The sequence below is a fragment of the Rhinoderma darwinii genome, chromosome 1 (genome assembly GCF_050947455.1).
Source record: "Rhinoderma darwinii isolate aRhiDar2 chromosome 1, aRhiDar2.hap1, whole genome shotgun sequence".
NCBI lineage: Eukaryota > Metazoa > Chordata > Amphibia > Anura > Rhinodermatidae > Rhinoderma > Rhinoderma darwinii.
Genome location: NC_134687.1, coordinates 372,395,022 through 372,421,947, shown reverse-complemented (window position 1 = coordinate 372,421,947; position 26,926 = coordinate 372,395,022). Strand labels below are relative to the sequence as shown.

General features: G+C 33.4%; 29 non-coding genes across 29 annotated transcripts; all 29 read right to left on the bottom strand.

Moving 5' to 3' along the window:
• Positions 1-622: 622 nt before the first annotated feature.
• TRNAT-UGU (transfer RNA threonine (anticodon UGU)) lies at positions 623-695 on the bottom strand. Its single transcript has one exon. It is a non-coding gene; the product is annotated as a tRNA-Thr (tRNA).
• An 864-nt stretch (positions 696-1,559) lies between these two features.
• TRNAT-UGU (transfer RNA threonine (anticodon UGU)) lies at positions 1,560-1,632 on the bottom strand. The gene has a single exon. It is a non-coding gene; the product is annotated as a tRNA-Thr (tRNA).
• An 864-nt stretch (positions 1,633-2,496) lies between these two features.
• TRNAT-UGU (transfer RNA threonine (anticodon UGU)) lies at positions 2,497-2,569 on the bottom strand. The gene has a single exon. It is a non-coding gene; the product is annotated as a tRNA-Thr (tRNA).
• Positions 2,570-3,279: 710 nt separating this feature from the next.
• Positions 3,280-3,352, bottom strand: TRNAT-UGU (transfer RNA threonine (anticodon UGU)). Its single transcript has one exon. It is a non-coding gene; the product is annotated as a tRNA-Thr (tRNA).
• Positions 3,353-4,216: 864 nt separating this feature from the next.
• TRNAT-UGU (transfer RNA threonine (anticodon UGU)) lies at positions 4,217-4,289 on the bottom strand. Its single transcript has one exon. It is a non-coding gene; the product is annotated as a tRNA-Thr (tRNA).
• An 864-nt stretch (positions 4,290-5,153) lies between these two features.
• Positions 5,154-5,226, bottom strand: TRNAT-UGU (transfer RNA threonine (anticodon UGU)). Its single transcript has one exon. It is a non-coding gene; the product is annotated as a tRNA-Thr (tRNA).
• An 864-nt stretch (positions 5,227-6,090) lies between these two features.
• Positions 6,091-6,163, bottom strand: TRNAT-UGU (transfer RNA threonine (anticodon UGU)). The gene has a single exon. It is a non-coding gene; the product is annotated as a tRNA-Thr (tRNA).
• A 710-nt stretch (positions 6,164-6,873) lies between these two features.
• Positions 6,874-6,946, bottom strand: TRNAT-UGU (transfer RNA threonine (anticodon UGU)). Its single transcript has one exon. It is a non-coding gene; the product is annotated as a tRNA-Thr (tRNA).
• Positions 6,947-7,810: 864 nt separating this feature from the next.
• TRNAT-UGU (transfer RNA threonine (anticodon UGU)) lies at positions 7,811-7,883 on the bottom strand. Its single transcript has one exon. It is a non-coding gene; the product is annotated as a tRNA-Thr (tRNA).
• An 864-nt stretch (positions 7,884-8,747) lies between these two features.
• Positions 8,748-8,820, bottom strand: TRNAT-UGU (transfer RNA threonine (anticodon UGU)). The gene has a single exon. It is a non-coding gene; the product is annotated as a tRNA-Thr (tRNA).
• Positions 8,821-9,684: 864 nt separating this feature from the next.
• TRNAT-UGU (transfer RNA threonine (anticodon UGU)) lies at positions 9,685-9,757 on the bottom strand. Its single transcript has one exon. It is a non-coding gene; the product is annotated as a tRNA-Thr (tRNA).
• An 864-nt stretch (positions 9,758-10,621) lies between these two features.
• On the bottom strand, positions 10,622-10,694 carry TRNAT-UGU (transfer RNA threonine (anticodon UGU)). Its single transcript has one exon. It is a non-coding gene; the product is annotated as a tRNA-Thr (tRNA).
• An 864-nt stretch (positions 10,695-11,558) lies between these two features.
• TRNAT-UGU (transfer RNA threonine (anticodon UGU)) lies at positions 11,559-11,631 on the bottom strand. The gene has a single exon. It is a non-coding gene; the product is annotated as a tRNA-Thr (tRNA).
• An 864-nt stretch (positions 11,632-12,495) lies between these two features.
• TRNAT-UGU (transfer RNA threonine (anticodon UGU)) lies at positions 12,496-12,568 on the bottom strand. The gene has a single exon. It is a non-coding gene; the product is annotated as a tRNA-Thr (tRNA).
• Positions 12,569-13,432: 864 nt separating this feature from the next.
• On the bottom strand, positions 13,433-13,505 carry TRNAT-UGU (transfer RNA threonine (anticodon UGU)). The gene has a single exon. It is a non-coding gene; the product is annotated as a tRNA-Thr (tRNA).
• An 864-nt stretch (positions 13,506-14,369) lies between these two features.
• On the bottom strand, positions 14,370-14,442 carry TRNAT-UGU (transfer RNA threonine (anticodon UGU)). Its single transcript has one exon. It is a non-coding gene; the product is annotated as a tRNA-Thr (tRNA).
• Positions 14,443-15,304: 862 nt separating this feature from the next.
• TRNAT-UGU (transfer RNA threonine (anticodon UGU)) lies at positions 15,305-15,377 on the bottom strand. Its single transcript has one exon. It is a non-coding gene; the product is annotated as a tRNA-Thr (tRNA).
• An 864-nt stretch (positions 15,378-16,241) lies between these two features.
• On the bottom strand, positions 16,242-16,314 carry TRNAT-UGU (transfer RNA threonine (anticodon UGU)). The gene has a single exon. It is a non-coding gene; the product is annotated as a tRNA-Thr (tRNA).
• Positions 16,315-17,178: 864 nt separating this feature from the next.
• Positions 17,179-17,251, bottom strand: TRNAT-UGU (transfer RNA threonine (anticodon UGU)). Its single transcript has one exon. It is a non-coding gene; the product is annotated as a tRNA-Thr (tRNA).
• Positions 17,252-18,115: 864 nt separating this feature from the next.
• On the bottom strand, positions 18,116-18,188 carry TRNAT-UGU (transfer RNA threonine (anticodon UGU)). The gene has a single exon. It is a non-coding gene; the product is annotated as a tRNA-Thr (tRNA).
• An 862-nt stretch (positions 18,189-19,050) lies between these two features.
• TRNAT-UGU (transfer RNA threonine (anticodon UGU)) lies at positions 19,051-19,123 on the bottom strand. The gene has a single exon. It is a non-coding gene; the product is annotated as a tRNA-Thr (tRNA).
• An 864-nt stretch (positions 19,124-19,987) lies between these two features.
• Positions 19,988-20,060, bottom strand: TRNAT-UGU (transfer RNA threonine (anticodon UGU)). The gene has a single exon. It is a non-coding gene; the product is annotated as a tRNA-Thr (tRNA).
• Positions 20,061-20,924: 864 nt separating this feature from the next.
• On the bottom strand, positions 20,925-20,997 carry TRNAT-UGU (transfer RNA threonine (anticodon UGU)). Its single transcript has one exon. It is a non-coding gene; the product is annotated as a tRNA-Thr (tRNA).
• An 864-nt stretch (positions 20,998-21,861) lies between these two features.
• Positions 21,862-21,934, bottom strand: TRNAT-UGU (transfer RNA threonine (anticodon UGU)). Its single transcript has one exon. It is a non-coding gene; the product is annotated as a tRNA-Thr (tRNA).
• Positions 21,935-22,798: 864 nt separating this feature from the next.
• TRNAT-UGU (transfer RNA threonine (anticodon UGU)) lies at positions 22,799-22,871 on the bottom strand. The gene has a single exon. It is a non-coding gene; the product is annotated as a tRNA-Thr (tRNA).
• Positions 22,872-23,735: 864 nt separating this feature from the next.
• On the bottom strand, positions 23,736-23,808 carry TRNAT-UGU (transfer RNA threonine (anticodon UGU)). The gene has a single exon. It is a non-coding gene; the product is annotated as a tRNA-Thr (tRNA).
• Positions 23,809-24,672: 864 nt separating this feature from the next.
• Positions 24,673-24,745, bottom strand: TRNAT-UGU (transfer RNA threonine (anticodon UGU)). The gene has a single exon. It is a non-coding gene; the product is annotated as a tRNA-Thr (tRNA).
• Positions 24,746-25,607: 862 nt separating this feature from the next.
• On the bottom strand, positions 25,608-25,680 carry TRNAT-UGU (transfer RNA threonine (anticodon UGU)). The gene has a single exon. It is a non-coding gene; the product is annotated as a tRNA-Thr (tRNA).
• An 862-nt stretch (positions 25,681-26,542) lies between these two features.
• TRNAT-UGU (transfer RNA threonine (anticodon UGU)) lies at positions 26,543-26,615 on the bottom strand. The gene has a single exon. It is a non-coding gene; the product is annotated as a tRNA-Thr (tRNA).
• Between the last annotated feature and the right edge of the window lie 311 nt (positions 26,616-26,926).

The following is a 26,926-nucleotide window of genomic DNA, read 5'->3' as shown; positions in this document are numbered from 1 at the left end:
AGTAGATTGGCACAAAATTTAAATAGGTTTTTAGTGGATTGGAGAGAAACAGAATTGTCCATCATGAATTCCTAAAAAACTTTATGATTTACATTAAGGTATCAGAAACATGCTTCAGAAACAAAGAAACAATTCAAACTTTTAGACAGTTTGGAAATCACAACTGAATGAATTGATGTGTTTGGGGAACAGAATGAGGAACAGAATTGTCCATCATGAATTCCTAAAAAATGTTATGTTTTACATTAAGGTATCAGAAACATGCTTCAGAAACATAGAAACAAATCAAACTTTTAGACAGTTTGGAAATCACAACTGAATGAATTGATGTGTTTGGGGAACAGAATGAGGAACAGAATTCTCCATCATGAATTCCTAAAAAATATTACGAGCAGAGGCAAGATTTTTTTCCAAATTTTTCTATGGGAGATCAAACATGCATAATTTCCTGTTTAAAACTTTTTTTAAATGTTAACGTTGGACATATACAATGGATTGAATGAAACAATGATGTCTGAATATTTTCAGTTTAGGCCAAGCAATTATCTGAAAGGAAATGACATCTTAGTATTTTCTGTGATGAAGAAATTATCTTATTAGATACTCTAGGCACAAACAATAAAGGCCCCAGTGAGAATTGAACTCACGACCCCTGGTTTACAAGACCAGTGCTCTAACCACTGAGCTATGAAGCCAACATATCTGCTAATGCAACGTCGTGGGTTTTATTCGAAATCACCCAAGTCGTATACTTCCATTATCCTATAGTTGGTCTTACAAAGGAGAAGCATGACAAAATAACAGTTTAAAAACATAACTCCAGAACTAGCTGCGAATTTATTGGTTTATTTGCAGAAAAATGAAAGAGCTGCTCTTACAAATGAGAAGCCTGAAAAAAGTGTAAAACTCTAATTCTAGAACTGGCTGCTTATTTATTAGTAGATTGGCACAAAATTTAAATAGGTTTTTAGTGGATTGGAGAGAAACAGAATTGTCCATCATGAATTCCTAAAAAACTTTATGATTTACATTAAGGTATCAGAAACATGCTTCAGAAACAAAGAAACAATTCAAACTTTTAGACAGTTTGGAAATCACAACTGAATGAATTGATGTGTTTGGGGAACAGAATGAGGAACAGAATTGTCCATCATGAATTCCTAAAAAATTTTATGTTTTACATTAAGGTATCAGAAACATGCTTCAGAAACATAGAAACAAATCACACTTTTAGACAGTTTGGAAATCACAACTGAATGAATTGATGTGTTTGGGGAACAGAATGAGGAACAGAATTCTCCATCATGAATTCCTAAAAAATATTACGAGCAGAGGCAAGATTTTTTTCCAAATTTTTCCATGGGAGATCAAACATGCATAATTTCCTGTTTAAAACTTTTTTTAAATGTTAACGTTGGACATATACAATGGATTGAATGAAACAATGATGTCTGAATATTTTCAGTTTAGGCCAAGCAATTATCTGAAAGGAAATGACATCTTAGTATTTTCTGTGATGAAGAAATTATCTTATTAGATACTCTAGGCACAAACAATAAAGGCCCCAGTGAGAATTGAACTCACGACCCCTGGTTTACAAGACCAGTGCTCTAACCACTGAGCTATGAAGCCAACATATCTGCTAATGCAACGTCGTGGGTTTTATTCGAAATCACCCAAGTCGTATACTTCCATTATCCTATAGTTGGTCTTACAAAGGAGAAGCATGACAAAATAACAGTTTAAAAACATAACTCCAGAACTAGCTGCGAATTTATTGGTTTATTTGCAGAAAAATGAAAGAGCTGCTCTTACAAATGAGAAGCCTGAAAAAAGTGTAAAACTCTAATTCTAGAACTGGCTGCTTATTTATTAGTAGATTGGCACAAAATTTAAATAGGTTTTTAGTGGATTGGAGAGAAACAGAATTGTCCATCATGAATTCCTAAAAAACTTTATGATTTACATTAAGGTATCAGAAACATGCTTCAGAAACAAAGAAACAATTCAAACTTTTAGACAGTTTGGAAATCACAACTGAATGAATTGATGTGTTTGGGGAACAGAATGAGGAACAGAATTGTCCATCATGAATTCCTAAAAAATTTTATGTTTTACATTAAGGTATCAGAAACATGCTTCAGAAACATAGAAACAAATCAAACTTTTAGACAGTTTGGAAATCACAACTGAATGAATTGATGTGTTTGGGGAACAGAATGAGGAACAGAATTCTCCATCATGAATTCCTAAAAAATATTACGAGCAGAGGCAAGATTTTTTTCCAAATTTTTCCATGGGAGATCAAACATGCATAATTTCCTGTTTAAAACTTTTTTTAAATGTTAACGTTGGACATATACAATGGATTGAATGAAACAATGATGTCTGAATATTTTCAGTTTAGGCCAAGCAATTATCTGAAAGGAAATGACATCTTAGTATTTTCTGTGATGAAGAAATTATCTTATTAGATACTCTAGGCACAAACAATAAAGGCCCCAGTGAGAATTGAACTCACGACCCCTGGTTTACAAGACCAGTGCTCTAACCACTGAGCTATGAAGCCAACATATCTGCTAATGCAACGTCGTGGGTTTTATTCGAAATCACCCAAGTCGTATACTTCCATTATCCTATAGTTGGTCTTACAAAGGAGAAGCATGACAAAATAACAGTTTAAAAACATAACTCCAGAACTAGCTGCGAATTTATTGGTTTATTTGCAGAAAAATGAAAGAGCTGCTCTTACAAATGAGAAGCCTGAAAAGTGTAAAACTCTAATTCTAGAACTGGCTGCTTATTTATTAGTAGATTGGCACAAAATTTAAATAGGTTTTTAGTGGATTGGAGAGAAACAGAATTGTCCATCATGAATTCCTAAAAAACGTTATGATTTACATTAAGGTATCAGAAACATGCTTCAGAAACAAAGAAACAAATCAAACTTTTAGACAGTTTGGAAATCACAACTGAATGAATTGATGTGTTTGGGGAACAGAATGAGGAACAGAATTCTCCATCATGAATTCCTAAAAAATGTTACGAGCAGAGGCAAGATTTTTTTCCAAATTTTTCCATGGGAGATCAAACATGCATAATTTCCTGTTTAAAACTTTTTTTAAATGTTAACGTTGGACATATACAATGGATTGAATGAAACAATGATGTCTGAATATTTTCAGTTTAGGCCAAGCAATTATCTGAAAGGAAATGACATCTTAGTATTTTCTGTGATGAAGAAATTATCTTATTAGATACTCTAGGCACAAACTATAAAGGCCCCGGTGAGAATTGAACTCACGACCCCTGGTTTACAAGACCAGTGCTCTAACCACTGAGCTATGAAGCCAACATATCTGCTAATGCAACGTCGTGGGTTTTATTCGAAATCACCCAAGTCGTATACTTCCATTATCCTATAGTTGGTCTTACAAAGGAGAAGCATGACAAAATAACAGTTTAAAAACATAACTCCAGAACTAGCTGCGAATTTATTGGTTTATTTGCAGAAAAATGAAAGAGCTGCTCTTACAAATGAGAAGCCTGAAAAAAGTGTAAAACTCTAATTCTAGAACTGGCTGCTTATTTATTAGTAGATTGGCACAAAATTTAAATAGGTTTTTAGTGGATTGGAGAGAAACAGAATTGTCCATCATGAATTCCTAAAAAACGTTATGATTTACATTAAGGTATCAGAAACATGCTTCAGAAACAAAGAAACAATTCAAACTTTTAGACAGTTTGGAAATCACAACTGAATGAATTGATGTGTTTGGGGAACAGAATGAGGAACAGAATTGTCCATCATGAATTCCTAAAAAATGTTATGTTTTACATTAAGGTATCAGAAACATGCTTCAGAAACATAGAAACAAATCAAACTTTTAGACAGTTTGGAAATCACAACTGAATGAATTGATGTGTTTGGGGAACAGAATGAGGAACAGAATTCTCCATCATGAATTCCTAAAAAATATTACGAGCAGAGGCAAGATTTTTTTCCAAATTTTTCCATGGGAGATCAAACATGCATAATTTCCTGTTTAAAACTTTTTTTAAATGTTAACGTTGGACATATACAATGGATTGAATGAAACAATGATGTCTGAATATTTTCAGTTTAGGCCAAGCAATTATCTGAAAGGAAATGACATCTTAGTATTTTCTGTGATGAAGAAATTATCTTATTAGATACTCTAGGCACAAACAATAAAGGCCCCAGTGAGAATTGAACTCACGACCCCTGGTTTACAAGACCAGTGCTCTAACCACTGAGCTATGAAGCCAACATATCTGCTAATGCAACGTCGTGGGTTTTATTCGAAATCACCCAAGTCGTATACTTCCATTATCCTATAGTTGGTCTTACAAAGGAGAAGCATGACAAAATAACAGTTTAAAAACATAACTCCAGAACTAGCTGCGAATTTATTGGTTTATTTGCAGAAAAATGAAAGAGCTGCTCTTACAAATGAGAAGCCTGAAAAAAGTGTAAAACTCTAATTCTAGAACTGGCTGCTTATTTATTAGTAGATTGGCACAAAATTTAAATAGGTTTTTAGTGGATTGGAGAGAAACAGAATTGTCCATCATGAATTCCTAAAAAACGTTATGATTTACATTAAGGTATCAGAAACATGCTTCAGAAACAAAGAAACAATTCAAACTTTTAGACAGTTTGGAAATCACAACTGAATGAATTGATGTGTTTGGGGAACAGAATGAGGAACAGAATTGTCCATCATGAATTCCTAAAAAATGTTATGTTTTACATTAAGGTATCAGAAACATGCTTCAGAAACATAGAAACAAATCAAACTTTTAGACAGTTTGGAAATCACAACTGAATGAATTGATGTGTTTGGGGAACAGAATGAGGAACAGAATTCTCCATCATGAATTCCTAAAAAATATTACGAGCAGAGGCAAGATTTTTTTCCAAATTTTTCTATGGGAGATCAAACATGCATAATTTCCTGTTTAAAACTTTTTTTAAATGTTAACGTTGGACATATACAATGGATTGAATGAAACAATGATGTCTGAATATTTTCAGTTTAGGCCAAGCAATTATCTGAAAGGAAATGACATCTTAGTATTTTCTGTGATGAAGAAATTATCTTATTAGATACTCTAGGCACAAACAATAAAGGCCCCAGTGAGAATTGAACTCACGACCCCTGGTTTACAAGACCAGTGCTCTAACCACTGAGCTATGAAGCCAACATATCTGCTAATGCAACGTCGTGGGTTTTATTCGAAATCACCCAAGTCGTATACTTCCATTATCCTATAGTTGGTCTTACAAAGGAGAAGCATGACAAAATAACAGTTTAAAAACATAACTCCAGAACTAGCTGCGAATTTATTGGTTTATTTGCAGAAAAATGAAAGAGCTGCTCTTACAAATGAGAAGCCTGAAAAAAGTGTAAAACTCTAATTCTAGAACTGGCTGCTTATTTATTAGTAGATTGGCACAAAATTTAAATAGGTTTTTAGTGGATTGGAGAGAAACAGAATTGTCCATCATGAATTCCTAAAAAACTTTATGATTTACATTAAGGTATCAGAAACATGCTTCAGAAACAAAGAAACAATTCAAACTTTTAGACAGTTTGGAAATCACAACTGAATGAATTGATGTGTTTGGGGAACAGAATGAGGAACAGAATTGTCCATCATGAATTCCTAAAAAATTTTATGTTTTACATTAAGGTATCAGAAACATGCTTCAGAAACATAGAAACAAATCAAACTTTTAGACAGTTTGGAAATCACAACTGAATGAATTGATGTGTTTGGGGAACAGAATGAGGAACAGAATTCTCCATCATGAATTCCTAAAAAATATTACGAGCAGAGGCAAGATTTTTTTCCAAATTTTTCCATGGGAGATCAAACATGCATAATTTCCTGTTTAAAACTTTTTTTAAATGTTAACGTTGGACATATACAATGGATTGAATGAAACAATGATGTCTGAATATTTTCAGTTTAGGCCAAGCAATTATCTGAAAGGAAATGACATCTTAGTATTTTCTGTGATGAAGAAATTATCTTATTAGATACTCTAGGCACAAACAATAAAGGCCCCAGTGAGAATTGAACTCACGACCCCTGGTTTACAAGACCAGTGCTCTAACCACTGAGCTATGAAGCCAACATATCTGCTAATGCAACGTCGTGGGTTTTATTCGAAATCACCCAAGTCGTATACTTCCATTATCCTATAGTTGGTCTTACAAAGGAGAAGCATGACAAAATAACAGTTTAAAAACATAACTCCAGAACTAGCTGCGAATTTATTGGTTTATTTGCAGAAAAATGAAAGAGCTGCTCTTACAAATGAGAAGCCTGAAAAGTGTAAAACTCTAATTCTAGAACTGGCTGCTTATTTATTAGTAGATTGGCACAAAATTTAAATAGGTTTTTAGTGGATTGGAGAGAAACAGAATTGTCCATCATGAATTCCTAAAAAACGTTATGATTTACATTAAGGTATCAGAAACATGCTTCAGAAACAAAGAAACAAATCAAACTTTTAGACAGTTTGGAAATCACAACTGAATGAATTGATGTGTTTGGGGAACAGAATGAGGAACAGAATTCTCCATCATGAATTCCTAAAAAATGTTACGAGCAGAGGCAAGATTTTTTTCCAAATTTTTCCATGGGAGATCAAACATGCATAATTTCCTGTTTAAAACTTTTTTTAAATGTTAACGTTGGACATATACAATGGATTGAATGAAACAATGATGTCTGAATATTTTCAGTTTAGGCCAAGCAATTATCTGAAAGGAAATGACATCTTAGTATTTTCTGTGATGAAGAAATTATCTTATTAGATACTCTAGGCACAAACTATAAAGGCCCCGGTGAGAATTGAACTCACGACCCCTGGTTTACAAGACCAGTGCTCTAACCACTGAGCTATGAAGCCAACATATCTGCTAATGCAACGTCGTGGGTTTTATTCGAAATCACCCAAGTCGTATACTTCCATTATCCTATAGTTGGTCTTACAAAGGAGAAGCATGACAAAATAACAGTTTAAAAACATAACTCCAGAACTAGCTGCGAATTTATTGGTTTATTTGCAGAAAAATGAAAGAGCTGCTCTTACAAATGAGAAGCCTGAAAAAAGTGTAAAACTCTAATTCTAGAACTGGCTGCTTATTTATTAGTAGATTGGCACAAAATTTAAATAGGTTTTTAGTGGATTGGAGAGAAACAGAATTGTCCATCATGAATTCCTAAAAAACGTTATGATTTACATTAAGGTATCAGAAACATGCTTCAGAAACAAAGAAACAATTCAAACTTTTAGACAGTTTGGAAATCACAACTGAATGAATTGATGTGTTTGGGGAACAGAATGAGGAACAGAATTGTCCATCATGAATTCCTAAAAAATGTTATGTTTTACATTAAGGTATCAGAAACATGCTTCAGAAACATAGAAACAAATCAAACTTTTAGACAGTTTGGAAATCACAACTGAATGAATTGATGTGTTTGGGGAACAGAATGAGGAACAGAATTCTCCATCATGAATTCCTAAAAAATATTACGAGCAGAGGCAAGATTTTTTTCCAAATTTTTCCATGGGAGATCAAACATGCATAATTTCCTGTTTAAAACTTTTTTTAAATGTTAACGTTGGACATATACAATGGATTGAATGAAACAATGATGTCTGAATATTTTCAGTTTAGGCCAAGCAATTATCTGAAAGGAAATGACATCTTAGTATTTTCTGTGATGAAGAAATTATCTTATTAGATACTCTAGGCACAAACAATAAAGGCCCCAGTGAGAATTGAACTCACGACCCCTGGTTTACAAGACCAGTGCTCTAACCACTGAGCTATGAAGCCAACATATCTGCTAATGCAACGTCGTGGGTTTTATTCGAAATCACCCAAGTCGTATACTTCCATTATCCTATAGTTGGTCTTACAAAGGAGAAGCATGACAAAATAACAGTTTAAAAACATAACTCCAGAACTAGCTGCGAATTTATTGGTTTATTTGCAGAAAAATGAAAGAGCTGCTCTTACAAATGAGAAGCCTGAAAAAAGTGTAAAACTCTAATTCTAGAACTGGCTGCTTATTTATTAGTAGATTGGCACAAAATTTAAATAGGTTTTTAGTGGATTGGAGAGAAACAGAATTGTCCATCATGAATTCCTAAAAAACGTTATGATTTACATTAAGGTATCAGAAACATGCTTCAGAAACAAAGAAACAATTCAAACTTTTAGACAGTTTGGAAATCACAACTGAATGAATTGATGTGTTTGGGGAACAGAATGAGGAACAGAATTGTCCATCATGAATTCCTAAAAAATGTTATGTTTTACATTAAGGTATCAGAAACATGCTTCAGAAACATAGAAACAAATCAAACTTTTAGACAGTTTGGAAATCACAACTGAATGAATTGATGTGTTTGGGGAACAGAATGAGGAACAGAATTCTCCATCATGAATTCCTAAAAAATATTACGAGCAGAGGCAAGATTTTTTTCCAAATTTTTCTATGGGAGATCAAACATGCATAATTTCCTGTTTAAAACTTTTTTTAAATGTTAACGTTGGACATATACAATGGATTGAATGAAACAATGATGTCTGAATATTTTCAGTTTAGGCCAAGCAATTATCTGAAAGGAAATGACATCTTAGTATTTTCTGTGATGAAGAAATTATCTTATTAGATACTCTAGGCACAAACAATAAAGGCCCCAGTGAGAATTGAACTCACGACCCCTGGTTTACAAGACCAGTGCTCTAACCACTGAGCTATGAAGCCAACATATCTGCTAATGCAACGTCGTGGGTTTTATTCGAAATCACCCAAGTCGTATACTTCCATTATCCTATAGTTGGTCTTACAAAGGAGAAGCATGACAAAATAACAGTTTAAAAACATAACTCCAGAACTAGCTGCGAATTTATTGGTTTATTTGCAGAAAAATGAAAGAGCTGCTCTTACAAATGAGAAGCCTGAAAAAAGTGTAAAACTCTAATTCTAGAACTGGCTGCTTATTTATTAGTAGATTGGCACAAAATTTAAATAGGTTTTTAGTGGATTGGAGAGAAACAGAATTGTCCATCATGAATTCCTAAAAAACGTTATGATTTACATTAAGGTATCAGAAACATGCTTCAGAAACAAAGAAACAATTCAAACTTTTAGACAGTTTGGAAATCACAACTGAATGAATTGATGTGTTTGGGGAACAGAATGAGGAACAGAATTGTCCATCATGAATTCCTAAAAAATGTTATGTTTTACATTAAGGTATCAGAAACATGCTTCAGAAACATAGAAACAAATCAAACTTTTAGACAGTTTGGAAATCACAACTGAATGAATTGATGTGTTTGGGGAACAGAATGAGGAACAGAATTCTCCATCATGAATTCCTAAAAAATATTACGAGCAGAGGCAAGATTTTTTTCCAAATTTTTCTATGGGAGATCAAACATGCATAATTTCCTGTTTAAAACTTTTTTTAAATGTTAACGTTGGACATATACAATGGATTGAATGAAACAATGATGTCTGAATATTTTCAGTTTAGGCCAAGCAATTATCTGAAAGGAAATGACATCTTAGTATTTTCTGTGATGAAGAAATTATCTTATTAGATACTCTAGGCACAAACAATAAAGGCCCCAGTGAGAATTGAACTCACGACCCCTGGTTTACAAGACCAGTGCTCTAACCACTGAGCTATGAAGCCAACATATCTGCTGATGCAACGTCGTGGGTTTTATTCGAAATCACCCAAGTCGTATACTTCCATTATCCTATAGTTGGTCTTACAAAGGAGAAGCATGACAAAATAACAGTTTAAAAACATAACTCCAGAACTAGCTGCGAATTTATTGGTTTATTTGCAGAAAAATGAAAGAGCTGCTCTTACAAATGAGAAGCCTGAAAAAAGTGTAAAACTCTAATTCTAGAACTGGCTGCTTATTTATTAGTAGATTGGCACAAAATTTAAATAGGTTTTTAGTGGATTGGAGAGAAACAGAATTGTCCATCATGAATTCCTAAAAAACGTTATGATTTACATTAAGGTATCAGAAACATGCTTCAGAAACAAAGAAACAATTCAAACTTTTAGACAGTTTGGAAATCACAACTGAATGAATTGATGTGTTTGGGGAACAGAATGAGGAACAGAATTGTCCATCATGAATTCCTAAAAAATGTTATGTTTTACATTAAGGTATCAGAAACATGCTTCAGAAACATAGAAACAAATCAAACTTTTAGACAGTTTGGAAATCACAACTGAATGAATTGATGTGTTTGGGGAACAGAATGAGGAACAGAATTCTCCATCATGAATTCCTAAAAAATATTACGAGCAGAGGCAAGATTTTTTTCCAAATTTTTCCATGGGAGATCAAACATGCATAATTTCCTGTTTAAAACTTTTTTTAAATGTTAACGTTGGACATATACAATGGATTGAATGAAACAATGATGTCTGAATATTTTCAGTTTAGGCCAAGCAATTATCTGAAAGGAAATGACATCTTAGTATTTTCTGTGATGAAGAAATTATCTTATTAGATACTCTAGGCACAAACAATAAAGGCCCCAGTGAGAATTGAACTCACGACCCCTGGTTTACAAGACCAGTGCTCTAACCACTGAGCTATGAAGCCAACATATCTGCTGATGCAACGTCGTGGGTTTTATTCGAAATCACCCAAGTCGTATACTTCCATTATCCTATAGTTGGTCTTACAAAGGAGAAGCATGACAAAATAACAGTTTAAAAACATAACTCCAGAACTAGCTGCGAATTTATTGGTTTATTTGCAGAAAAATGAAAGAGCTGCTCTTACAAATGAGAAGCCTGAAAAAAGTGTAAAACTCTAATTCTAGAACTGGCTGCTTATTTATTAGTAGATTGGCACAAAATTTAAATAGGTTTTTAGTGGATTGGAGAGAAACAGAATTGTCCATCATGAATTCCTAAAAAACGTTATGATTTACATTAAGGTATCAGAAACATGCTTCAGAAACAAAGAAACAATTCAAACTTTTAGACAGTTTGGAAATCACAACTGAATGAATTGATGTGTTTGGGGAACAGAATGAGGAACAGAATTGTCCATCATGAATTCCTAAAAAATGTTATGTTTTACATTAAGGTATCAGAAACATGCTTCAGAAACATAGAAACAAATCAAACTTTTAGACAGTTTGGAAATCACAACTGAATGAATTGATGTGTTTGGGGAACAGAATGAGGAACAGAATTCTCCATCATGAATTCCTAAAAAATATTACGAGCAGAGGCAAGATTTTTTTCCAAATTTTTCTATGGGAGATCAAACATGCATAATTTCCTGTTTAAAACTTTTTTTAAATGTTAACGTTGGACATATACAATGGATTGAATGAAACAATGATGTCTGAATATTTTCAGTTTAGGCCAAGCAATTATCTGAAAGGAAATGACTTCTTAGTATTTTCTGTGATGAAGAAATTATCTTATTAGATACTCTAGGCACAAACAATAAAGGCCCCAGTGAGAATTGAACTCACGACCCCTGGTTTACAAGACCAGTGCTCTAACCACTGAGCTATGAAGCCAACATATCTGCTAATGCAACGTCGTGGGTTTTATTCGAAATCACCCAAGTCGTATACTTCCATTATCCTATAGTTGGTCTTACAAAGGAGAAGCATGACAAAATAACAGTTTAAAAACATAACTCCAGAACTAGCTGCGAATTTATTGGTTTATTTGCAGAAAAATGAAAGAGCTGCTCTTACAAATGAGAAGCCTGAAAAAAGTGTAAAACTCTAATTCTAGAACTGGCTGCTTATTTATTAGTAGATTGGCACAAAATTTAAATAGGTTTTTAGTGGATTGGAGAGAAACAGAATTGTCCATCATGAATTCCTAAAAAACGTTATGATTTACATTAAGGTATCAGAAACATGCTTCAGAAACAAAGAAACAATTCAAACTTTTAGACAGTTTGGAAATCACAACTGAATGAATTGATGTGTTTGGGGAACAGAATGAGGAACAGAATTGTCCATCATGAATTCCTAAAAAATGTTATGTTTTACATTAAGGTATCAGAAACATGCTTCAGAAACATAGAAACAAATCAAACTTTTAGACAGTTTGGAAATCACAACTGAATGAATTGATGTGTTTGGGGAACAGAATGAGGAACAGAATTCTCCATCATGAATTCCTAAAAAATATTACGAGCAGAGGCAAGATTTTTTTCCAAATTTTTCTATGGGAGATCAAACATGCATAATTTCCTGTTTAAAACTTTTTTTAAATGTTAACGTTGGACATATACAATGGATTGAATGAAACAATGATGTCTGAATATTTTCAGTTTAGGCCAAGCAATTATCTGAAAGGAAATGACATCTTAGTATTTTCTGTGATGAAGAAATTATCTTATTAGATACTCTAGGCACAAACAATAAAGGCCCCAGTGAGAATTGAACTCACGACCCCTGGTTTACAAGACCAGTGCTCTAACCACTGAGCTATGAAGCCAACATATCTGCTAATGCAACGTCGTGGGTTTTATTCGAAATCACCCAAGTCGTATACTTCCATTATCCTATAGTTGGTCTTACAAAGGAGAAGCATGACAAAATAACAGTTTAAAAACATAACTCCAGAACTAGCTGCGAATTTATTGGTTTATTTGCAGAAAAATGAAAGAGCTGCTCTTACAAATGAGAAGCCTGAAAAAAGTGTAAAACTCTAATTCTAGAACTGGCTGCTTATTTATTAGTAGATTGGCACAAAATTTAAATAGGTTTTTAGTGGATTGGAGAGAAACAGAATTGTCCATCATGAATTCCTAAAAAACTTTATGATTTACATTAAGGTATCAGAAACATGCTTCAGAAACAAAGAAACAATTCAAACTTTTAGACAGTTTGGAAATCACAACTGAATGAATTGATGTGTTTGGGGAACAGAATGAGGAACAGAATTGTCCATCATGAATTCCTAAAAAATTTTATGTTTTACATTAAGGTATCAGAAACATGCTTCAGAAACATAGAAACAAATCAAACTTTTAGACAGTTTGGAAATCACAACTGAATGAATTGATGTGTTTGGGGAACAGAATGAGGAACAGAATTCTCCATCATGAATTCCTAAAAAATATTACGAGCAGAGGCAAGATTTTTTTCCAAATTTTTCTATGGGAGATCAAACATGCATAATTTCCTGTTTAAAACTTTTTTTAAATGTTAACGTTGGACATATACAATGGATTGAATGAAACAATGATGTCTGAATATTTTCAGTTTAGGCCAAGCAATTATCTGAAAGGAAATGACATCTTAGTATTTTCTGTGATGAAGAAATTATCTTATTAGATACTCTAGGCACAAACAATAAAGGCCCCAGTGAGAATTGAACTCACGACCCCTGGTTTACAAGACCAGTGCTCTAACCTCTGAGCTATGAAGCCAACATATCTGCTAATGCAACGTCGTGGGTTTTATTCGAAATCACCCAAGTCGTATACTTCCATTATCCTATAGTTGGTCTTACAAAGGAGAAGCATGACAAAATAACAGTTTAAAAACATAACTCCAGAACTAGCTGCGAATTTATTGGTTTATTTGCAGAAAAATGAAAGAGCTGCTCTTACAAATGAGAAGCCTGAAAAAAGTGTAAAACTCTAATTCTAGAACTGGCTGCTTATTTATTAGTAGATTGGCACAAAATTTAAATAGGTTTTTAGTGGATTGGAGAGAAACAGAATTGTCCATCATGAATTCCTAAAAAACGTTATGATTTACATTAAGGTATCAGAAACATGCTTCAGAAACAAAGAAACAATTCAAAGTTTTAGACAGTTTGGAAATCACAACTGAATGAATTGATGTGTTTGGGGAACAGAATGAGGAACAGAATTGTCCATCATGAATTCCTAAAAAATTTTATGATTTACATTAAGGTATCAGAAACATGCTTCAGAAACATAGAAACAAATCAAACTTTTAGACAGTTTGGAAATCACAACTGAATGAATTGATGTGTTTGGGGAACAGAATGAGGAACAGAATTCTCCATCATGAATTCCTAAAAAATATTACGAGCAGAGGCAAGATTTTTTTCCAAATTTTTCTATGGGAGATCAAACATGCATAATTTCCTGTTTAAAACTTTTTTTAAATGTTAACGTTGGACATATACAATGGATTGAATGAAACAATGATGTCTGAATATTTTCAGTTTAGGCCAAGCAATTATCTGAAAGGAAATGACTTCTTAGTATTTTCTGTGATGAAGAAATTATCTTATTAGATACTCTAGGCACAAACAATAAAGGCCCCAGTGAGAATTGAACTCACGACCCCTGGTTTACAAGACCAGTGCTCTAACCTCTGAGCTATGAAGCCAACATATCTGCTAATGCAACGTCGCGGGTTTTATTCGAAATCACCCAAGTCGTATACTTCCATTATCCTATAGTTGGTCTTACAAAGGAGAAGCATGACAAAATAACAGTTTAAAAACATAACTCCAGAACTAGCTGCGAATTTATTGGTTTATTTGCAGAAAAATGAAAGAGCTGCTCTTACAAATGAGAAGCCTGAAAAGTGTAAAACTCTAATTCTAGAACTGGCTGCTTATTTATTAGTAGATTGGCACAAAATTTAAATAGGTTTTTAGTGGATTGGAGAGAAACAGAATTGTCCATCATGAATTCCTAAAAAACGTTATGATTTACATTAAGGTATCAGAAACATGCTTCAGAAACAAAGAAACAATTCAAACTTTTAGACAGTTTGGAAATCACAACTGAATGAATTGATGTGTTTGGGGAACAGAATGAGGAACAGAATTGTCCATCATGAATTCCTAAAAATTTTTATGTTTTACATTAAGGTATCAGAAACATGCTTCAGAAACATAGAAACAAATCAAACTTTTAGACAGTTTGGAAATCACAACTGAATGAATTGATGTGTTTGGGGAACAGAATGAGGAACAGAATTCTCCATCATGAATTCCTAAAAAATATTACGAGCAGAGGCAAGATTTTTTTCCAAATTTTTCCATGGGAGATCAAACATGCATAATTTCCTGTTTAAAACTTTTTTTAAATGTTAACGTTGGACATATACAATGGATTGAATGAAACAATGATGTCTGAATATTTTCAGTTTAGGCCAAGCAATTATCTGAAAGGAAATGACATCTTAGTATTTTCTGTGATGAAGAAATTATCTTATTAGATACTCTAGGCACAAACTATAAAGGCCCCAGTGAGAATTGAACTCACGACCCCTGGTTTACAAGACCAGTGGTCTAACCACTGAGCTATGAAGCCAACATATCTGCTAATGCAACGTCGTGGGTTTTATTCGAAATCACCCAAGTCGTATACTTCCATTATCCTATAGTTGGTCTTACAAAGGAGAAGCATGACAAAATAACAGTTTAAAAACATAACTCCAGAACTAGCTGCGAATTTATTGGTTTATTTGCAGAAAAATGAAAGAGCTGCTCTTACAAATGAGAAGCCTGAAAAAAGTGTAAAACTCTAATTCTAGAACTGGCTGCTTATTTATTAGTAGATTGGCACAAAATTTAAATAGGTTTTTAGTGGATTGGAGAGAAACAGAATTGTCCATCATGAATTCCTAAAAAACGTTATGATTTACATTAAGGTATCAGAAACATGCTTCAGAAACAAAGAAACAATTCAAACTTTTAGACAGTTTGGAAATCACAACTGAATGAATTGATGTGTTTGGGGAACAGAATGAGGAACAGAATTGTCCATCATGAATTCCTAAAAAATTTTATGTTTTACGTTAAGGTATCAGAAACATGCTTCAGAAACATAGAAACAAATCAAACTTTTAGACAGTTTGGAAATCACAACTGAATGAATTGATGTGTTTGGGGAACAGAATGAGGAACAGAATTCTCCATCATGAATTCCTAAAAAATATTACGAGCAGAGGCAAGATTTTTTTCCAAATTTTTCCATGGGAGATCAAACATGCATAATTTCCTGTTTAAAACTTTTTTTAAATGTTAACGTTGGACATATACAATGGATTGAATGAAACAATGATGTCTGAATATTTTCAGTTTAGGCCAAGCAATTATCTGAAAGGAAATGACATCTTAGTATTTTCTGTGATGAAGAAATTATCTTATTAGATACTCTAGGCACAAACAATAAAGGCCTCAGTGAGAATTGAGCTCACGACCCCTGGTTTACAAGACCAGTGCTCTAACCACTGAGCTATGAAGCCAACATATCTGCTAATGCAACGTCGTGGGTTTTATTCGAAATCACCCAAGTCGTATACTTCCATTATCCTATAGTTGGTCTTACAAAGGAGAAGCATGACAAAATAACAGTTTAAAAACATAACTCCAGAACTAGCTGCGAATTTATTGGTTTATTTGCAGAAAAATGAAAGAGCTGCTCTTACAAATGAGAAGCCTGAAAAAAGTGTAAAACTCTAATTCTAGAACTGGCTGCTTATTTATTAGTAGATTGGCACAAAATTTAAATAGGTTTTTAGTGGATTGGAGAGAAACAGAATTGTCCATCATGAATTCCTAAAAAACGTTATGATTTACATTAAGGTATCAGAAACATGCTTCAGAAACAAAGAAACAATTCAAACTTTTAGACAGTTTGGAAATCACAACTGAATGAATTGATGTGTTTGGGGAACAGAATGAGGAACAGAATTGTCCATCATGAATTCCTAAAAAATTTTATGATTTACATTAAGGTATCAGAAACATGCTTCAGAAACATAGAAACAAATCAAACTTTTAGACAGTTTGGAAATCACAACTGAATGAATTGATGTGTTTGGGGAACAGAATGAGGAACAGAATTCTCCATCATGAATTCCTAAAAAATATTACGAGCAGAGGCAAGATTTTTTTCCAAATTTTTCCATGGGAGATCAAACATGCATAATTTCCTGTTTAAAACTTTTTTTAAATGTTAACGTTGGACATATACAATGGATTGAATGAAACAATGATGTCTGAATATTTTCAGTTTAGGCCAAGCAATTATCTGAAAGGAAATGACATCTTAGTATTTTCTGTGATGAAGAAATTATCTTATTAGATACTCTAGGCACAAACAATAAAGGCCTCAGTGAGAATTGAGCTCACGACCCCTGGTTTACAAGACCAGTGCTCTAACCACTGAGCTATGAAGCCAACATATCTGCTAATGCAACGTCGTGGGTTTTATTCGAAATCACCCAAGTCGTATACTTCCATTATCCTATAGTTGGTCTTACAAAGGAGAAGCATGACAAAATAACAGTTTAAAAACATAACTCCAGAACTAGCTGCGAATTTATTGGTTTATTTGCAGAAAAATGAAAGAGCTGCTCTTACAAATGAGAAGCCTGAAAAAAGTGTAAAACTCTAATTCTAGAACTGGCTGCTTATTTATTAGTAGATTGGCACAAAATTTAAATAGGTTTTTAGTGGATTGGAGAGAAACAGAATTGTCCATCATGAATTCCTAAAAAACTTTATGATTTACATTAAGGTATCAGAAACATGCTTCAGAAACAAAGAAACAATTCAAACTTTTAGACAGTTTGGAAATCACAACTGAATGAATTGATGTGTTTGGGGAACAGAATGAGGAACAGAATTGTCCATCATGAATTCCTAAAAATTTTTATGATTTACATTAAGGTATCAGAAACATGCTTCAGAAACATAGAAACAAATCAAACTTTTAGACAGTTTGGAAATCACAACTGAATGAATTGATGTGTTTGGGGAACAGAATGAGGAACAGAATTCTCCATCATGAATTCCTAAAAAATATTACGAGCAGAGGCAAGATTTTTTTCCAAATTTTTCTATGGGAGATCAAACATGCATAATTTCCTGTTTAAAACTTTTTTTAAATGTTAACGTTGGACATATACAATGGATTGAATGAAACAATGATGTCTGAATATTTTCAGTTTAGGCCAAGCAATTATCTGAAAGGAAATGACTTCTTAGTATTTTCTGTGATGAAGAAATTATCTTATTAGATACTCTAGGCACAAACAATAAAGGCCCCAGTGAGAATTGAACTCACGACCCCTGGTTTACAAGACCAGTGCTCTAACCTCTGAGCTATGAAGCCAACATATCTGCTAATGCAACGTCGCGGGTTTTATTCGAAATCACCCAAGTCGTATACTTCCATTATCCTATAGTTGGTCTTACAAAGGAGAAGCATGACAAAATAACAGTTTAAAAACATAACTCCAGAACTAGCTGCGAATTTATTGGTTTATTTGCAGAAAAATGAAAGAGCTGCTCTTACAAATGAGAAGCCTGAAAAGTGTAAAACTCTAATTCTAGAACTGGCTGCTTATTTATTAGTAGATTGGCACAAAATTTAAATAGGTTTTTAGTGGATTGGAGAGAAACAGAATTGTCCATCATGAATTCCTAAAAAACGTTATGATTTACATTAAGGTATCAGAAACATGCTTCAGAAACAAAGAAACAATTCAAACTTTTAGACAGTTTGGAAATCACAACTGAATGAATTGATGTGTTTGGGGAACAGAATGAGGAACAGAATTGTCCATCATGAATTCCTAAAATTTTTTATGTTTTACATTAAGGTATCAGAAACATGCTTCAGAAACATAGAAACAAATCAAACTTTTAGACAGTTTGGAAATCACAACTGAATGAATTGATGTGTTTGGGGAACAGAATGAGGAACAGAATTCTCCATCATGAATTCCTAAAAAATATTACGAGCAGAGGCAAGATTTTTTTCCAAATTTTTCCATGGGAGATCAAACATGCATAATTTCCTGTTTAAAACTTTTTTTAAATGTTAACGTTGGACATATACAATGGATTGAATGAAACAATGATGTCTGAATATTTTCAGTTTAGGCCAAGCAATTATCTGAAAGGAAATGACATCTTAGTATTTTCTGTGATGAAGAAATTATCTTATTAGATACTCTAGGCACAAACTATAAAGGCCCCAGTGAGAATTGAACTCACGACCCCTGGTTTACAAGACCAGTGGTCTAACCACTGAGCTATGAAGCCAACATATCTGCTAATGCAACGTCGTGGGTTTTATTCGAAATCACCCAAGTCGTATACTTCCATTATCCTATAGTTGGTCTTACAAAGGAGAAGCATGACAAAATAACAGTTTAAAAACATAACTCCAGAACTAGCTGCGAATTTATTGGTTTATTTGCAGAAAAATGAAAGAGCTGCTCTTACAAATGAGAAGCCTGAAAAAAGTGTAAAACTCTAATTCTAGAACTGGCTGCTTATTTATTAGTAGATTGGCACAAAATTTAAATAGGTTTTTAGTGGATTGGAGAGAAACAGAATTGTCCATCATGAATTCCTAAAAAACGTTATGATTTACATTAAGGTATCAGAAACATGCTTCAGAAACAAAGAAACAATTCAAACTTTTAGACAGTTTGGAAATCACAACTGAATGAATTGATGTGTTTGGGGAACAGAATGAGGAACAGAATTGTCCATCATGAATTCCTAAAAAATTTTATGTTTTACGTTAAGGTATCAGAAACATGCTTCAGAAACATAGAAACAAATCAAACTTTTAGACAGTTTGGAAATCACAACTGAATGAATTGATGTGTTTGGGGAACAGAATGAGGAACAGAATTCTCCATCATGAATTCCTAAAAAATATTACGAGCAGAGGCAAGATTTTTTTCCAAATTTTTCCATGGGAGATCAAACATGCATAATTTCCTGTTTAAAACTTTTTTTAAATGTTAACGTTGGACATATACAATGGATTGAATGAAACAATGATGTCTGAATATTTTCAGTTTAGGCCAAGCAATTATCTGAAAGGAAATGACATCTTAGTATTTTCTGTGATGAAGAAATTATCTTATTAGATACTCTAGGCACAAACAATAAAGGCCTCAGTGAGAATTGAGCTCACGACCCCTGGTTTACAAGACCAGTGCTCTAACCACTGAGCTATGAAGCCAACATATCTGCTAATGCAACGTCGTGGGTTTTATTCGAAATCACCCAAGTCGTATACTTCCATTATCCTATAGTTGGTCTTACAAAGGAGAAGCATGACAAAATAACAGTTTAAAAACATAACTCCAGAACTAGCTGCGAATTTATTGGTTTATTTGCAGAAAAATGAAAGAGCTGCTCTTACAAATGAGAAGCCTGAAAAAAGTGTAAAACTCTAATTCTAGAACTGGCTGCTTATTTATTAGTAGATTGGCACAAAATTTAAATAGGTTTTTAGTGGATTGGAGAGAAACAGAATTGTCCATCATGAATTCCTAAAAAACGTTATGATTTACATTAAGGTATCAGAAACATGCTTCAGAAACAAAGAAACAATTCAAACTTTTAGACAGTTTGGAAATCACAACTGAATGAATTGATGTGTTTGGGGAACAGAATGAGGAACAGAATTGTCCATCATGAATTCCTAAAAAATTTTATGATTTACATTAAGGTATCAGAAACATGCTTCAGAAACATAGAAACAAATCAAACTTTTAGACAGTTTGGAAATCACAACTGAATGAATTGATGTGTTTGGGGAACAGAATGAGGAACAGAATTCTCCATCATGAATTCCTAAAAAATATTACGAGCAGAGGCAAGATTTTTTTCCAAATTTTTCCATGGGAGATCAAACATGCATAATTTCCTGTTTAAAACTTTTTTTAAATGTTAACGTTGGACATATACAATGGATTGAATGAAACAATGATGTCTGAATATTTTCAGTTTAGGCCAAGCAATTATCTGAAAGGAAATGACATCTTAGTATTTTCTGTGATGAAGAAATTATCTTATTAGATACTCTAGGCACAAACAATAAAGGCCTCAGTGAGAATTGAGCTCACGACCCCTGGTTTACAAGACCAGTGCTCTAACCACTGAGCTATGAAGCCAACATATCTGCTAATGCAACGTCGTGGGTTTTATTCGAAATCACCCAAGTCGTATACTTCCATTATCCTATAGTTGGTCTTACAAAGGAGAAGCATGACAAAATAACAGTTTAAAAACATAACTCCAGAACTAGCTGCGAATTTATTGGTTTATTTGCAGAAAAATGAAAGAGCTGCTCTTACAAATGAGAAGCCTGAAAAAAGTGTAAAACTCTAATTCTAGAACTGGCTGCTTATTTATTAGTAGATTGGCACAAAATTTAAATAGGTTTTTAGTGGATTGGAGAGAAACAGAATTGTCCATCATGAATTCCTAAAAAACTTTATGATTTACATTAAGGTATCAGAAACATGCTTCAGAAACAAAGAAACAATTCAAACTTTTAGACAGTTTGGAAATCACAACTGAATGAATTGATGTGTTTGGGGAACAGAATGAGGAACAGAATTGTCCATCATGAATTCCTAAAAATTTTTATGATTTACATTAAGGTATCAGAAACATGCTTCAGAAACATAGAAACAAATCAAACTTTTAGACAGTTTGGAAATCACAACTGAATGAATTGATGTGTTTGGGGAACAGAATGAGGAACAGAATTCTCCATCATGAATTCCTAAAAAATATTACGAGCAGAGGCAAGATTTTTTTCCAAATTTTTCCATGGGAGATCAAACATGCATAATTTCCTGTTTAAAACTTTTTTTAAATGTTAACGTTGGACATATACAATGGATTGAATGAAACAATGATGTCTGAATATTTTCAGTTTAGGCCAAGCAATTATCTGAAAGGAAATGACATCTTAGTATTTTCTGTGATGAAGAAATTATCTTATTAGATACTCTAGGCACAAACTATAAAGGCCCCAGTGAGAATTGAACTCACGACCCCTGGTTTACAAGACCAGTGGTCTAACCACTGAGCTATGAAGCCAACATATCTGCTAATGCAACGTCGTGGGTTTTATTCGAAATCACCCAAGTCGTATACTTCCATTATCCTATAGTTGGTCTTACAAAGGAGAAGCATGACAAAATAACAGTTTAAAAACATAACTCCAGAACTAGCTGCGAATTTATTGGTTTATTTGCAGAAAAATGAAAGAGCTGCTCTTACAAATGAGAAGCCTGAAAAAAGTGTAAAACTCTAATTCTAGAACTGGCTGCTTATTTATTAGTAGATTGGCACAAAATTTAAATAGGTTTTTAGTGGATTGGAGAGAAACAGAATTGTCCATCATGAATTCCTAAAAAACGTTATGATTTACATTAAGGTATCAGAAACATGCTTCAGAAACAAAGAAACAATTCAAACTTTTAGACAGTTTGGAAATCACAACTGAATGAATTGATGTGTTTGGGGAACAGAATGAGGAACAGAATTGTCCATCATGAATTCCTAAAAAATTTTATGTTTTACGTTAAGGTATCAGAAACATGCTTCAGAAACATAGAAACAAATCAAACTTTTAGACAGTTTGGAAATCACAACTGAATGAATTGATGTGTTTGGGGAACAGAATGAGGAACAGAATTCTCCATCATGAATTCCTAAAAAATATTACGAGCAGAGGCAAGATTTTTTTCCAAATTTTTCCATGGGAGATCAAACATGCATAATTTCCTGTTTAAAACTTTTTTTAAATGTTAACGTTGGACATATACAATGGATTGAATGAAACAATGATGTCTGAATATTTTCAGTTTAGGCCAAGCAATTATCTGAAAGGAAATGACATCTTAGTATTTTCTGTGATGAAGAAATTATCTTATTAGATACTCTAGGCACAAACAATAAAGGCCTCAGTGAGAATTGAGCTCACGACCCCTGGTTTACAAGACCAGTGCTCTAACCACTGAGCTATGAAGCCAACATATCTGCTAATGCAACGTCGTGGGTTTTATTCGAAATCACCCAAGTCGTATACTTCCATTATCCTATAGTTGGTCTTACAAAGGAGAAGCATGACAAAATAACAGTTTAAAAACATAACTCCAGAACTAGCTGCGAATTTATTGGTTTATTTGCAGAAAAATGAAAGAGCTGCTCTTACAAATGAGAAGCCTGAAAAAAGTGTAAAACTCTAATTCTAGAACTGGCTGCTTATTTATTAGTAGATTGGCACAAAATTTAAATAGGTTTTTAGTGGATTGGAGAGAAACAGAATTGTCCATCATGAATTCCTAAAAAACGTTATGATTTACATTAAGGTATCAGAAACATGCTTCAGAAACAAAGAAACAATTCAAACTTTTAGACAGTTTGGAAATCACAACTGAATGAATTGATGTGTTTGGGGAACAGAATGAGGAACAGAATTGTCCATCATGAATTCCTAAAAAATTTTATGATTTACATTAAGGTATCAGAAACATGCTTCAGAAACATAGAAACAAATCAAACTTTTAGACAGTTTGGAAATCACAACTGAATGAATTGATGTGTTTGGGGAACAGAATGAGGAACAGAATTCTCCATCATGAATTCCTAAAAAATATTACGAGCAGAGGCAAGATTTTTTTCCAAATTTTTCCATGGGAGATCAAACATGCATAATTTCCTGTTTAAAACTTTTTTTAAATGTTAACGTTGGACATATACAATGGATTGAATGAAACAATGATGTCTGAATATTTTCAGTTTAGGCCAAGCAATTATCTGAAAGGAAATGACATCTTAGTATTTTCTGTGATGAAGAAATTATCTTATTAGATACTCTAGGCACAAACAATAAAGGCCTCAGTGAGAATTGAGCTCACGACCCCTGGTTTACAAGACCAGTGCTCTAACCACTGAGCTATGAAGCCAACATATCTGCTAATGCAACGTCGTGGGTTTTATTCGAAATCACCCAAGTCGTATACTTCCATTATCCTATAGTTGGTCTTACAAAGGAGAAGCATGACAAAATAACAGTTTAAAAACATAACTCCAGAACTAGCTGCGAATTTATTGGTTTATTTGCAGAAAAATGAAAGAGCTGCTCTTACAAATGAGAAGCCTGAAAAAAGTGTAAAACTCTAATTCTAGAACTGGCTGCTTATTTATTAGTAGATTGGCACAAAATTTAAATAGGTTTTTAGTGGATTGGAGAGAAACAGAATTGTCCATCATGAATTCCTAAAAAACTTTATGATTTACATTAAGGTATCAGAAACATGCTTCAGAAACAAAGAAACAATTCAAACTTTTAGACAGTTTGGAAATCACAACTGAATGAATTGATGTGTTTGGGGAACAGAATGAGGAACAGAATTGTCCATCATGAATTCCTAAAAATTTTTATGATTTACATTAAGGTATCAGAAACATGCTTCAGAAACATAGAAACAAATCAAACTTTTAGACAGTTTGGAAATCACAACTGAATGAATTGATGTGTTTGGGGAACAGAATGAGGAACAGAATTCTCCATCATGAATTCCTAAAAAATATTACGAGCAGAGGCAAGATTTTTTTCCAAATTTTTCCATGGGAGATCAAACATGCATAATTTCCTGTTTAAAACTTTTTTTAAATGTTAACGTTGGACATATACAATGGATTGAATGAAACAATGATGTCTGAATATTTTCAGTTTAGGCCAAGCAATTATCTGAAAGGAAATGACATCTTAGTATTTTCTGTGATGAAGAAATTATCTTATTAGATACTCTAGGCACAAACTATAAAGGCCCCAGTGAGAATTGAACTCACGACCCCTGGTTTACAAGACCAGTGCTCTAACCTCTGAGCTATGAAGCCAACATATCTGCTAATGCAACGTCGCGGGTTTTATTCGAAATCACCCAAGTCGTATACTTCCATTATCCTATAGTTGGTCTTACAAAGGAGAAGCATGACAAAATAACAGTTTAAAAACATAACTCCAGAACTAGCTGCGAATTTATTGGTTTATTTGCAGAAAAATGAAAGAGCTGCTCTTACAAATGAGAAGCCTGAAAAGTGTAAAACTCTAATTCTAGAACTGGCTGCTTATTTATTAGTAGATTGGCACAAAATTTAAATAGGTTTTTAGTGGATTGGAGAGAAACAGAATTGTCCATCATGAATTCCTAAAAAACGTTATGATTTACATTAAGGTATCAGAAACATGCTTCAGAAACAAAGAAACAATTCAAACTTTTAGACAGTTTGGAAATCACAACTGAATGAATTGATGTGTTTGGGGAACAGAATGAGGAACAGAATTGTCCATCATGAATTCCTAAAAATTTTTATGTTTTACATTAAGGTATCAGAAACATGCTTCAGAAACATAGAAACAAATCAAACTTTTAGACAGTTTGGAAATCACAACTGAATGAATTGATGTGTTTGGGGAACAGAATGAGGAACAGAATTCTCCATCATGAATTCCTAAAAAATATTACGAGCAGAGGCAAGATTTTTTTCCAAATTTTTCCATGGGAGATCAAACATGCATAATTTCCTGTTTAAAACTTTTTTTAAATGTTAACGTTGGACATATACAATGGATTGAATGAAACAATGATGTCTGAATATTTTCAGTTTAGGCCACGCAATTATCTGAAAGGAAATGACATCTTAGTATTTTCTGTGATGAAGAAATTATCTTCTTAGATACTCTAGGCACAAACTATAAAGGCCCCAGTGAGAATTGAACTCACAACCCCTGGTTTACAAGACCAGTGCTCTAACCTCTGATCTATGAAGCCAACATATCTGCTAATGCAACGTCGTGGGGTTTATTCGAAATCACCCAAGTCGTATACTTCCATTATCCTATAGTTGGTCTTACAAAGGAGAAGCATGACAAAATAACAGTTTAAAAACATAACTCCAGAACTAGCTGCGAATTTATTGGTTTATTTGCAGAAAAATGAAAGAGCTGCTCTTACAAATGAGAAGCCTGAAAAGTGTAAAACTCTAATTCTAGAACTGGCTGCTTATTTATTAGTAGATTGGCACAAAATTTAAATAGGTTTTTAGTGGATTGGAGAGAAACAGAATTGTCCATCATGAATTCCTAAAAAACGTTATGATTTACATTAAGGTATCAGAAACATGCTTCAGAAACAAAGAAACAATTCAAACTTTTAGACAGTTTGGAAATCACAACTGAATGAATTGATGTGTTTGGGGAACAGAATGAGGAACAGAATTGTCCATCATGAATTCCTAAAAATTTTTATGTTTTACATTAAGGTATCAGAAACATGCTTCAGAAACATAGAAACAAATCAAACTTTTAGACAGTTTGGAAATCACAACTGAATGAATTGATGTGTTTGGGGAACAGAATGAGGAACAGAATTCTCCATCATGAATTCCTAAAAAATATTACGAGCAGAGGCAAGATTTTTTTCCAAATTTTTCCATGGGAGATCAAACATGCATAATTTCCTGTTTAAAACTTTTTTTAAATGTTAACGTTGGACATATACAATGGATTGAATGAAACAATGATGTCTGAATATTTTCAGTTTAGGCCAAGCAATTATCTGAAAGGAAATGACATCTTAGTATTTTCTGTGATGAAGAAATTATCTTATTAGATACTCTAGGCACAAACTATAAAGGCCCCAGTGAGAATTGAATTCACGACCCCTGGTTTACAAGACCAGTGCTCTAACCACTGAGCTATGAAGCCAACATATCTGCTAATGCAACGTCGTGGGTTTTATTCGAAATCACCCAAGTCGTATACTTCCATTATCCTATAGTTGGTCTTACAAAGGAGAAGCATGACAAAATAACAGTTTAAAAACATAACTCCAGAACTAGCTGCGAATTTATTGGTTTATTTGCAGAAAAATGAAAGAGCTGCTCTTACAAATGAGAAGCCTGAAAAAAGTGTAAAACTCTAATTCTAGAACTGGCTGCTTATTTATTAGTAGATTGGCACAAAATTTAAATAGGTTTTTAGTGGATTGGAGAGAAACAGAATTGTCCATCATGAAT